General features: G+C 35.2%; 2 pseudogenes; one reads left to right on the top strand and one right to left on the bottom strand.

Annotated features, from left to right (window-relative positions):
• Positions 1 to 2,404: 2,404 nt before the first annotated feature.
• LOC122100811 lies at positions 2,405 to 2,501 on the bottom strand (annotated as a pseudogene).
• Positions 2,502 to 12,021: 9,520 nt separating this feature from the next.
• Positions 12,022 to 12,120, top strand: LOC122100810 (annotated as a pseudogene).
• The last annotated feature ends 1,156 nt before the right edge of the window (positions 12,121 to 13,276 follow it).

The following is a 13,276-nucleotide window of genomic DNA, read 5'->3' as shown; positions in this document are numbered from 1 at the left end:
AAGGTTACAGTAAAATCACCTTCACAACCATGTTCACTGCTGCACTATTCACTGTAGCCAAGTTACAGAAACAGCCCAGATGCCCTTTGGCAGAGTGATGGTTAGAGAATGTGTGGCACATATACACAATTGGATTGAACCCATCCATTTTGAAGACTGTTATATTATTTGCAACGAAATGAATAGGTCTAAAAATATATTAAGTGAACTAAGTCAGAGCCAGACACACAAAGGACCCATATTCTGTGTCATATTTGGAAGCTAGAAATTTATACAAGTTTGCACAAAAATATTAACCAAAGCATGCTATTTGCAGAGGAGTATTTCAAAGGTGTAATTTCTTATAAAATTGAACTTTACTCCAACAAAATGAGGACCAGGAAACTATCACTTGAAATATGTGAGTGGAAGTCAAAAGGAAGGAATAAAGAGAGTTATGGAGGAAGAGAGTGATGGTATAATATTCAATGCAGATAGTATGAAACTAGAAAAAATTAAAGTGGGGTGAGGTTTGGAAGGGTGTGGAAAAGTTATATAAAGATCCATTTTACTTAAAAAAACTGATATGTTGAATGAAAATTCCCTTGTACAAGTATTTAAGATAATAAGAATATAATTAAAAACAATGGAGACATCTGATCTTAAATTCTATTTCCATCTCTTTTAAAAAATAAAATTATTTGCTCTATAATTTGATCAGAGGGATGGATTTTGTGGCTAGCTAGATCATTGCACATCTGTCTCTCTCTTCCTCTCTCCCTTTCATGGTTCTCATAGGTAATATGATTGCTCTATAATTATCCTTATTTATTTTGCTTTTATATTTTTGGTTGCATCATTTTACTTTCTGCTCTGCCATATCCCAATTCATTTACACAGAAGACATTATTTCCTATTTTCTCATTCTTAGAATAAGCTGCACATGAAGACAACACTGGTCCTCATTTCAGTCTGTACCTTTAAATACGGAGGAAAATCTTTCCTCTGCTCTCTACCAATTTCCTACTCTCCAGTTAGAATAATTTAGAATAGTAAAAATGAAAAAAGAGAAAATAAATAATAGTGAAAAAAATAAACAGATGCAGAAAATTCACCGGATTTTTCTGACCATTTCATCCAATGTGAACTATTGGGGAAATACATGGACAGCAAATTCTCACTGGCACTCAAAGTCTCTGGTTAGGCAATTCTGATGAAGTTGAGGAACAAGGTGAAAAAGTGAGAAATGGTATCAATTGCAAGAAAAAAATGAAATAGTATCCAAGCAAATTTCTTCTTTGTTCTGCTGAAAATAATCGCCTTACTACAGTGCAGAGACTACTTTCCAAAAAGGCCACTCATGTGATTACTAGGGATGACGATGAGTATAACCCTCTTCATGGAGAAGCCTACAGTGGACACTTAGCCATTGTCCATGAGGAGGTGGCTCAAGGCAGATATTCATGCAATAACTGCGAATGTCTGGACATCCCTGAACAGTACTTATACATGGAATAATAACAGAGTGGCTTCTTTATTTCATCATAATGCAGATACCAATGGCCAAATTAAAGGCCTCTTGACCCCCTTGCATCTTGCTGCTGGGAATAGATATAGCAAAGATACGCTGGATCTCCTTCTGTTGAACCATTGTATCAAGCCATGTCTGAAGCACAACTTGGAAGAAACTGCATTTGATATTGCCAAAAGGGTAAGTATGTATCACTACCTCTTTGAAGTTGTGGAAAGCTGTACAAATTGTTCTCCTAAGTCCTAATGGATCAGTTAAGTTTCTTACATTTCAAAATTGCCAGTCCATCCTATGTGTCCATAGAAAATATTTTCACAATACAAAGCAACAGCAATACCTTACTTTAAAAGTTCATGGATTCCATGGTATTCTTCCAAGTGAATTGCCTGACTTTGATGTCAAAATATATTCGAGTTGTTTGTATACATCTATAGTGATTTCTATAGAGTTTGTAATTTTTTAAATCAGAAATAATTTTAACTTATCTGTTGAAATGAGTAGTACAGAAACTAAAGATATTTCTGGTGCTTGTCTGAAAAAGTATATTTTAAAATATTTAGTTTTCTGTTTGTATAATGTCCATAATCTATTTCATTCTCTCCTAGATATAATACTTTGAATTTGACATTGTTTTATAATACATAGGTTCATTAATAAATGTGTCCTTTCAGATTGCATTCCATATAGAAACATTTTAAGATAAAATGACAATGTTATCTTATTTCAAAAGTTTTGTAAAGGTTATGCTATGTAAAGGCCTTTCTAAAACGGTGAAGATTGAATACACTGATGTCAAACTAACTTTTATTTCTATTAATTACATATATTATTACACTTGTATATTTGTAATCAACTTTTTAATAACTGTTTTTCATTTCTTGCATCTGAAGAATGAAAAATATGGAATACTTCACAAATTTTCATATCATCTTGGTGCAAGAGCCATGTAAATCTCTGTATTGTAATTCAGGTAGACCTGCTGCTGAAGCATGTACTATCCTGTAAATTTAAGTAATTAATGATGCAATCTTAAGACAGGCATAGATCTTTGGTTGCTTATTTGTATCAAGGAAACCTTATTGTTCCCAAAATTGCTATTCATCTTAATTCTGTAAAATTCTGTGTATGGTGGAAAAAACCTATGTTGTTTGTTCGATTGTTTACATTTGCAAGTTTTTGTCAATGACTATTTTAAATCATTTTCATTTGAAATTTGATCATACGTTGAAGCCTTTATAGATAGGTGCAAAGGTGATTGATTTTCAAGTACTTATTTATTAACTGAGTTAGCTTTGTGGAGCTAATGGATTCAAAGTAAGCCTTGCTTAACAGCTACTTCTAAACATCTGCAGCTTAAAATTTCCCAAATCAGGTCTTGCTGGCACAAATGTCTCCTTGACCCTTTACCCTTGCTCCATGTAGGAACAGCCCATCCAGAATGTCTTACCCTGACAGCATAGATTGTCTTACTGGAGCAAAACTAATCATAGTTACAAGGGATTATAGAGAGACGAACAGTTAAGACAGAACTGTTCGGACTAGAAGGTATTTTTCAAAATATAACTGCTTATTACACCCTACCATTTCAAAAGTAGCTAAAGCCAAGAAGGTGAAAAAATAGTTCATATGCATGATTACCTAATGTCCTGGCCTGTCTACCATCCAACCAGGTAGGAAGTTACACCACTGATTTTCTATCACCAAATATATTCCATAGCTCCAGGAGAAGTCCATATGTTTCTCCTCCTTATTAGGCCTTAAATTGGGAGTGTTTTAATCACAGTGTTTCCTCTTGCCTCTAGGCTGTACATCTCCGAATGGTAAAGCTTTAGTTCTAATTCTATCAAACACTGAGGTAGAGGTAATGGAATAATACTTTAAAACAGTTGCCTTTGATACATTAACCATAACAGAACAAAGAAAAACATTTTCTTATATTGTAGATAATTATATATTTTATATTTATATGTGCTTACTTTATATTTCACACAGTAAATCTTAGTAGAATTAATTGATAATTTGACTAATTTATATTATTCCAATATATAGATTGGAATATAAATAATCAGGATTAGAATATATATTAGAATACAAAAAGTATCAATGCAATGTTTTTGGTATAAACTTGTGATACCTTCTACGTGTTCTTGGTCTTCTGAATTCACATGGTAAAAAAAACAATGTTTTCCTCTAATCTATAAGGGATTTTACTCTGCTGTTCTGTTTAATGTTTTAACTCGCTGGTCCCAAATTGTTTTTCTCCATATTTTTGAAACATTCCTACTGATTATACTCAAATTTTGCTGATATGATGTCTAAAAAGTATTATTCTTCCACAGGATCCATGGGTCCTAGGATCCCAGGTCCCAGTTATCCGCATCATCAGATAACAAGGACAAGAGTTCCCACCTACGCCCATGCAACATGCCAAGAGAAAGTCATTGAAGACCTATCTCAATTTCTCATTTCTTATATTTCAGGGCCCCAATTCCTTGAAATGCAGGAATTAGCAGTGAGCAATTGGGAAATGCAAGGCAACTTAAAATGCAAGATGAAATCACAAAATGTGAAAGTACAGTAATTCAAACTTTCAATTTTCAGATGACCATCCCATATGAGTGAAAAAGTCCACAAATGTCACAAGATTATTTGTAATACCCCTCTCTTAATGATTGATGAATGATTTCAGTCCAGTATCAGCAAGCTAAAAAATAGTTCCTGAACGATAGATCCATAATTGGTCTACCAATGCTAGGAATACTTGACATAGAGGTCAAATATAATTCAGAAAAACATTAATTGAGAAGATCTTTAGTGCTTCAAAACACTGGTACTTCAGTAAAACTTGGTTCTGTAGTATAAAAATGTTGTCATTCTCAAACAAATGATAACCTACATTTAATCTGCTGAAAGTATATTGCCTTTCAAATAAACTTTAAAAAATCACATTTGCCAAAAAAAACACTTTACAAGTGAGGATGTTTAGTGAGGTTACTAGTTTTTCAAGTGTAGGGAGCAAGTTACAATAGAGTTGATTTATTTACCCAGCACTAATGCCAAACAGGTTCAACCATTCTTTAAAGTGTATGAATAGTACCCCCCACCATTTGTGTTTTTCAGTAGGTGGCTTCGCAAATTTGTTAAATAGATCAGCCTCCCATATTTCAAACCAAAACATTAGCTAAAAAAGTAAATTTCATCACATAATAAGTACATTTTAAAAAGTCATGAATAGTTGCCTTATCATATGGTGTTTTATGTTTTCCCTGTCTAACATAGTAAGAAATACGACTTAAAGAATTGAATATGAGTACTCATCAGAGATTTGACAAACATACAATCTGTCTTCTATTTCTATCATTTTCCTTTACAGTAGTAAATTTTAGTTTTCTTCTTTTGCCAAAACTTATAGGTAGTAGAAAATATTATCCCATGTAAAATAAAATAATCACAAACCATTGTACAAAGCCATTTATAAAAACTGGTAGTTAGGAATGCATTCTAAGCTATTTTTAAACTTTCTTGTTGACTACAGATTAACCTTCCAAATGGATGGCAATGAAATCATGTCTAGGTGCTTCAGGTCTCCAGTCTTGCAAATTGTTACTTCAGATGAATGAATTATGAAAATATAAGCTGACATCAGTTCAAGTATATGCAGAATTGAAACTCCATGGAATGTATATAAACCTTTCAAAGTACTGACAGACAGTTTAACAGAATGACTATCAGGAAGTTGAAATAATGGTAATAATAGTAAAGGAATAATAGTAAAGACATAGAATGAATGAAGAATGGAACAAGGGGCAATTACAGCTAGAATACCTAATATACACATGTGAGAAAGGAAGTGGTAAATCGTAAATAAATCTTGTAGAAGGGGTTGGTTGAGAAAGATAGAAGGAGTGACTCTGATCCCGGAACATTGGGCAATTAGATGGACATATTTAATTGTAACACACTTTCAGAACCTTTTGAAATTGAGTGAAAAAACACAACAAAAAACAAAAACACACAAAAAGCACAACCAAACATCAATCTCTATAGAGTACGATTATGACCTCTCAAAATTTTAAATAGTTAATGAAGGACAATCTTGGGAAAAGCATACAAAGCTGTTCGAAGTGAGCAATTTTGGGTAGAGGAGGATTTTTAACAGATGTAAATAGATTGTTTAAAGTTATAAATCACCTACATCTGCTGCAAATATTTTCTTCTGTGAGTTCTCTTGATCTGAACTGGATATTCTAGTCTTGAGCCACACTTGATAGCTTGTGAAGATAGAATGGAAGAAACAAGATCAAGAACCCATTCCCATTACTCCATTGGAGAGGAAACAGTCCTCTACGTTTTCTCTCATTTCTATTGACTAGTTTTACTCATAAGTTTAAGTCAAGTGATTTGAATTATATATTTCCTTCTTTGTTCTGGCAAAGTAATTGGTCAAAATGATTCACTAAATATTATTAGCCATTTTTTTCTATCATCTGTTTTCTTGTCCAAGAGAGTCCGTTAAACTTCCCCCTTGCCACGGAAACCCAGCATCAATGTTAATGAGGACAATCTCTAATGTAAAACTGTGTCTCCAAAATACCAGTCCAAGAAGCTGTGATCACAAATATTTAGCTATACATTTTTCTTTTTTCTTTTACCTTAAAAGTCTTCTTGTGTCTAAAGTGCCTTCAAAAATAAGTACTCCACCAATTTTTGGATGAGTCACTTATAACCTCAAAAATATATTTTGCTAACAAGATGCTTAGAGGAAACTGAAGTATACTGCACTTTTATCTTCTCTCTTAAGACTCTCCTTAGATACCATATCAGGAACAGTGAAGTTATTCTTTGCAAAAATATTTCAATGGATTATTTTTTTCTCTTCATCTTTCATTTGCTCAACAAGATGTATGGAGAAGAATAGAGTTGAATCACCCATACCTTGGATGACAGTGTCTTTTACAAAAGGACAATGCTCCTATGTCCTATTTCTCTATCCTCCTTTTAGCTCTTGCCTGATTTCCAACTAATCACAGATTCTTAGCTTCAAGTCTAATGAAGGTGAAGGACTATAAGGCCTCCCCCATTGCTACATTGTAGGGCTAGATCTCTGGCAGGAGGTAAGTGTGAACGATGCACTCAAGGAACACACGTTAGGAGAACAGGCTTAAGCAGGTCTGGTTTATTTCTGCACAAGGGTTGGGACTTTATAGCCCCAGGTTTCCCAACCTCCTGAGTCCTTCCCAGCCAATTACTTAGCGGGGAGTTGATGATGGGCACTGCTTGGTGACAGGCACTGATTGGGCCCCCAGGGGCATGTAGGGAGCATGGACAGTTCATGACTTGCAAGCTAGGCAGACGTGCCTGTGGGTCACGTCTCTACGAGCAGGAAATGTGCTTCAACTGCTACTCTAGCTGACTCAACCAGATCTGACCGGCTCTACCCACAATTTTCCCCTTTTCTATTAAAAGGACCATCATTATGGTGACCCGTTGTTGGAGGCGTTTTTGCCAGGAGTGCAAGCATTTAATAATTCCTAGGAGAGTAAGCCCTACAAGTGCAAGGCCTCCCCAGATGACCAGAGAGGATGGCAAAAACCATTGTTGTAACTTTTAAAGCACATCTTCTAAAAAGGAGGCAGCGGGAATAAGCTGTATGGTGGTCTGGTTTAGGTGGGTAAGATCATGCAGCAAGTTTTGGGTGAAGTTTAAGTACTTAAGGGACCAAGGGCCTTTGATGTAGTTACTAAGTTCAGTGAAATTGGGTGCGGGAGTGGAAAGCTGACAGACAGAAGTAGTCATAGCATTACATAGTCCTCCTTGTTGTAATCAAAGAAACGTAATCTGTTCTTGGAGCAAGTCTATTCATTGTTGGAGTACAAGGAGGCCTCCCTTAGATGATTGAGGGATGAGCTGGTTTATCTGTTGCATGGTGGACACGCTTTGGGACAGCAATATAGCGGCGGTGGTAGCTGAAGCCTCTGTAGCAATGATTACGGACCCGATTGCAAGGATCAATCTTAGTGCTCTTTTAGTGCGCCGACGAATCAATTGAACCTGGGAAAACTGAGAGTCATTAGTAGCCAGAACAATAAATGGGGGAACACGGACCAAACCTGCAAAAGGATATGAGCCATTGGGTTGCCAGTGATTGCTGAGAGTGCCAGTAGCGGAGGAGTTGTCTCCTAGACAAAAAAAGAACGGGGCTCTAACCACTACCATTCCTGACACCTGGTCATATCCAGATCAGTTACAGAGACGAGTATTGGCCAATAGGAAAGGGGACAAACCGAGGCAGGAATATGATGAGCAAACGATTGGCATGGGGAGTCCTAGGTCTCCCAATCGTCCTCCTGAAGAGTCATAAAACTCCTTTAGATTTTGTGGTTTGTGATCTTTTTCAGATTGGTTGTATATAGCTGGGTCTCTACCCTTAAAAGAGTTTTAAAAGAGAAACTATGAAGATGAAGCAGTGGGTGAGGCTTCAATAGACTTGAAGCCAAGAAGCTGTGTTTAATTGGAAATCAAGAAAGAGCTGAGAGGAGGACATACAAGTAGGACACAGAAGCATTGTCCTTTTGCAACAGACCTTTCTTCCAAGGAATGGGTGATTTACCTCTATTCTTCTCCATACATCTTGGTGAGCAAATGCAAGAACGAGAGAAAAATAATATATTGTAATAATTTTGCAAAGAATAACTTCACTGTTCCTGATATAGTATGTAAGGAGAGTCTTAAGTGAGAAGATAAAAATGGAGTATTTTTTGGTTTCCTCTAAGCATCTTGTTAGCAAAATATATCCTTGAGGTTAGAATTGATTGAAACAAAAAGTGATGGAGTACTTATTTTTCTGGGCAATTTAGACACAAGAAGACTTTCAAGGTAAAGGAAAAATAAAAAAGTTAGCCAAGTATTTGTAATCACAGCTTCTTTGACTGGTTTACTGGAGACAATTTTTACATTAGATTTGTCCTCATTAACATAGATGTTGTTTCATGGCAACCAAATGCAAGAGGAAAGTTTAATGGACTCGCTTAGTCAATTAAACAGCATAATCGAGAAAATGGCAAATAATCTTTAGTGAATTATTTGACCAATTACTTTGCCAGAATAAAGAAAGAAAATGTAATTCAAAAAGAATTGACCTAAAAGTATGAATAAAATGTAGTGAAGAGAGATGAGAGAAAAAATAGTGGATTGTTTTCTCTACAGTGGAGTAATGGGTTCTTCATCTTGTTTCTTCCATTCCATCTTTCCAAGCTATCAATTGTGGTACAGGACTGGAGTATCCAGTTCAGACAAAGAGAACTCATAGAAGAAAGATAATATTTGCACAGATATAGGTGATTTATAACCTTAGATAATCTATTTAAATCTTTTCGGAATCCTCCCCTACACCAAACTGCCCTTTTTGAACATCTTTGTTTGCTTTTACCAAGACTTCCCTCCATTAACTGCTTAAAATTTTTGAGAGGTCATATTCATACTCCCTAGAGAGTGCTGTTTGGTTGTGATTTTTATGTGTTTTTGTGTTTTTTAACTGAATTTCCAAAGGTTGTGCAAGTGTCTTACAATTAAATATGTCCACCTAATTATCCATTGCTCCTGGATCACAGTGACTCCTTCTATCATTCTCAACCACCCCCTTCCCCAAGATTTATTTCCGATTTACCACTTCCTTTCTCAAATGTGTAGATTGAGTATTCTAGCTGTACTTGTCCCTTGTTCCATTTTTCATTCATTCTATGTCTTTACTATTATGCCTGTCTGGTTTCAACTTCCTGATAGTCATTCTGTTAAACTGTCTGTTAATATTTGAAAGGTTTATATACATTCCATGGAGTTTCAATCCTGCATATACTTGAACTGATGTCAGCTTATATTTCCATAATTCATTCATCTGCAATAACAATTTGCAAGACTGGAGACTTGAAACACCTAGAAATGATTATATTCTCATTCATTTGAAGATTAATCTTTAGTCAACAAGAAAGTTTAAAAATGGCTTTGAATGTATTCTTAACTACCAGTTTTTATAAAGGGCTTTGTAAAATGATGTGTGATTATTTTATTTTACATGGAATAAGACTTTCTACCTCCTATAAGTTTTGGAAAAAGAAGAAAACCAACATTTACTACTATAGAGGAATATGATAGAAATAGAAGATAGATTTTTTCACATCTCAGATGAGTACCCATACTCAAGATTTAAAGACATATTTATTACTATGCTAGACAGAGGGAAAACAAAACAGTATATGATAAGGCAAGTATTTATGACTTTTTAAAATGCCCCTTATTAAGTGATGAAATTTACTTTATTAGCTAACGTTTGGGGTTGAAATATGGGAGGCTGATCCATTTAACAAATTTCTGGAAGGCACCTACTGAACAACACAAATGGTGCGTGGTACTATTTCTAGATTTTAATGAATGTTTGAACCTGTTTGACATTAGTGCTGGGTAAATAAATCAACTCTATTGTATCTTGCTCCCTACACTTGAAAAACTTGTAATGTCACTAAGTGTCATCTACTTATCAAAGGTTATTTTGGCAAGTGTGATTTCAAAAAGTTTATTTGAAAAGGAATACACTTTCAGGAGATTAAATGTAGTTTGGTTTGAGAATGACAACCTTTTTATACCACAGAACCAAGTTGTACTAAAGTACCAGTGTTTTGAAGCACTACCGATCTTCTCAATTAATGTTCTGCTGAATTATATTTGACCTCTAAGTCAAGTTTTCCTGACCATGGTAGATCAATCACGGATCCATCCTTACAGGAACTATTTTTGGGGCCCACTTATGCTGGACTGATATATTACATTAGTCATTAGGGGAGGGGTATTAAAAATAATCTTGTGACATTTTCTGATCTTGTTCACTCATATGGGCTGGCCATCTGTAAATTCAGTTTGAAATACAGTAATTTCTCTCGATTTTGTGACTTCATCTTTCATTTTAAGTTGCCTTGCATTACACAATTTCTTGCTGCTAATTCTTGTTTCTCAAGGAATTGGAGCCCTGAAATATAAGAAATGAGAAATTGAGATGGATTTTCAGTTACTTTCTGCTGGCATGTTGCGTAGGCTTAGGTGAGAAGTCTTGCCCCTGTTATCTAATGATGCAGGTAACTCAGCCATAAGATACTAGGACCCATGGGTCTATAGAAGAATAATGTCTTTTAGATATCATATTAGCACAATTGGAGTATAATCTGTAGGAATGCATCAGAAATATGGAGAAAAACAGTTTGGGACCAGTGAGTTAAAACAATAAACAGAGCATCAGAGTAAAATCTCTTATAGATTAGAGGAAACAACATTGATTTTTAACAATGTGAATTCAGAAGACCATGAACACATAGAAGGTATCACAAGTTTATATCGAAGACATTGCATTGATACTTTTTATATTCTAATATATATTCTAAACCTAATTATTTATATTCCAATTCTATTTATTGGAAAAAATAAATATCAATTTACTTTTCAAATTATCAATTGATTCTAGTAAGTTTCACTGTGTGAAATATAAAATCAGCACATATAAGTATAAAATATATAACTATATATAACATAATATAATGGCACATGTTTTGCATTGTTCTGTTTTGGTTAGGGTATCAAAAGCAACTCTGTTTTAAAGTATTATTCCATTATCTCTACCTCAGTGTTTGGTAGAGTTAGACTTAAACCTTTACCTTTTGTAGATTTACAGACTGAAGGCAAGAGGAAACATTACCAATTTATGGCCTAATATCAAGGAGAAACATATGGACTTCTCCTGGAGCTATGAAAATATTTGGTGATAGAAAAGCATTAGTCTAAGTTCCTGCCTGGTTGGAAGGTAGATAGGCCAGGACATTAGGTAATCATGCATATGAACAATTTTTTCACCTTCTTGGCTTTAGCTACTTTTGAAATGGTAGGTATAATAAAAAATTATATTTTGATAAAAACCTTCTAGTCTGAAAAGTTCTGTCTGAAATATTCATCTTTCTATGATCCCTTGGAACTAAGATTTGTTTTGTTCAAGTAAGACAATTTACACTATCAGGGTAAGATATTCTGGTTGGTCTGATATTACATGGAAGAATGGTAAAGTGTCAAGTAGACATTTGTGCCAATGAGACTTCATTTGGGAAAATTTCAGCTACAGAAGTTTAGAAGTAGCTCTTAAGCAAGGCTTACTTTGAATCTGTTAGCTACACAGAGCTAACTCAGTTGGATAAATAAGTACTTGAAAAAGCCATCCCCTTTGGTCCTAGCTAAAAATGCTTCAAAGTATGATTAAATCTAAAATGAAAAAGATTTAAAATAGTCATTGACAAAAAAATTGCAAACGTGAGCAATCAATTGAACAATATAATTATTTTCCATTATACACAGAATTTTAGGGAAAGAAGATCAATAGCATTGTTAGGAACAATGTTTCCTTGTTACAAATAGGCACCCAAGGATATAATCCTGTATAAATATTGCATCATTAACTACCTAAATTTAGAGGACATTATATGCTTCAGCAGCACATATATCAAAATTACACCAATACAGAGATTAACATGGCAATTGCAAAGGATGATATGAAAATCTGTGAATTATTCCATAATTTTCATTCTTCAGATGCAAGAAATGAAAAACAATTATTAAAAAGTTGATTACAAAATTACAAGTGTAACAATACATGTAATTCATATAAATAAAAGTTAGTTTGACATCAGTGTATTAAATCTTCTCCTTAGAAAGGCCTTTACATTGCATAATCTTTATAAAACTTTTAAAATTAGACAACATTGTCATTTTATTCCAAAGAAATATACTATAAAGACCTAGTAAAAAAGGAATCTTAAACTGTTTTGGTATGGAATGCAATCTGAAAGGACACATTTATTAATGAACCTATATATTATAAAACAATGTAGTATTCAAAGTCTTATATCTAGGAAAGAATAAAATAGATTATGGGCATTGTACAAACAGAATACAGAATATTTTAAAGTATAATTTTTCAGATAAGCACCAGAAATAACTTTAGTTTCTTTAGTACTCATTTCAACAGATAAATTAAAATTATATCTGAATAAAAAAAGCAAAAACTCAAGGGGGTCCAAGATGGCGATGGGGAAGTAGGGGAATGCCACAGCTCTCCCCAACCAAAAAGAGAGTTCGAGTTCCAACGTTTAATCTCCCCAAGATACCGACAACAAAAAAATCAACATCCAGAGAAAAACAGGAGTAAAAAGAAGAATTTCATAACAGAGAAGCATGAAGACCCCTCCCCCAACGTCTAATGGTCACAAAGCAGCGTGCCAAGCCATGGCCAGCCTGGCCTGGTGGGAGCTGCCGGTGGCCCAGAGACACAGGGAGCTGTGTGCAGATCACCCGCACCAAAGCCCCTTGAGGTACCAGTGTCAGAACGCTGATCTTGACAATGAAGAAACCTCCGAGCAGGGAACTTACACAAAGATCCCACCCCTTCCCCTCACTCTCCATTCGAGCAGAGAGGCTCCATCCCACCAAAGCCACTCAGCCCCATGGCAGGAACCTCAGAGATACATGAGATGCCCACAGAACACCAGAGCAGAAGAACTGAAAGGAACTGATGCTGATCAAGAGAGCACAAACAGAGACAAACCCCAGAGATCAGCACCTGCACAGAGGCCCCTTCCCCACCCCTCGGGTGGAGGCCGGAGGCCCATCCCGTGGAGTGAACCCAAACAGTATCAATGGAGGCAGTGACAGAAAAGAAACACACGGAGCCACCACCTC

Source organism: Dipodomys spectabilis, unplaced genomic scaffold, assembly GCF_019054845.1.
Source record: "Dipodomys spectabilis isolate Male_0828 unplaced genomic scaffold, ASM1905484v1 ptg000608l, whole genome shotgun sequence".
Lineage (NCBI taxonomy): Eukaryota > Metazoa > Chordata > Mammalia > Rodentia > Heteromyidae > Dipodomys > Dipodomys spectabilis.
This window is presented reverse-complemented; position numbering and strand designations above follow the sequence as displayed.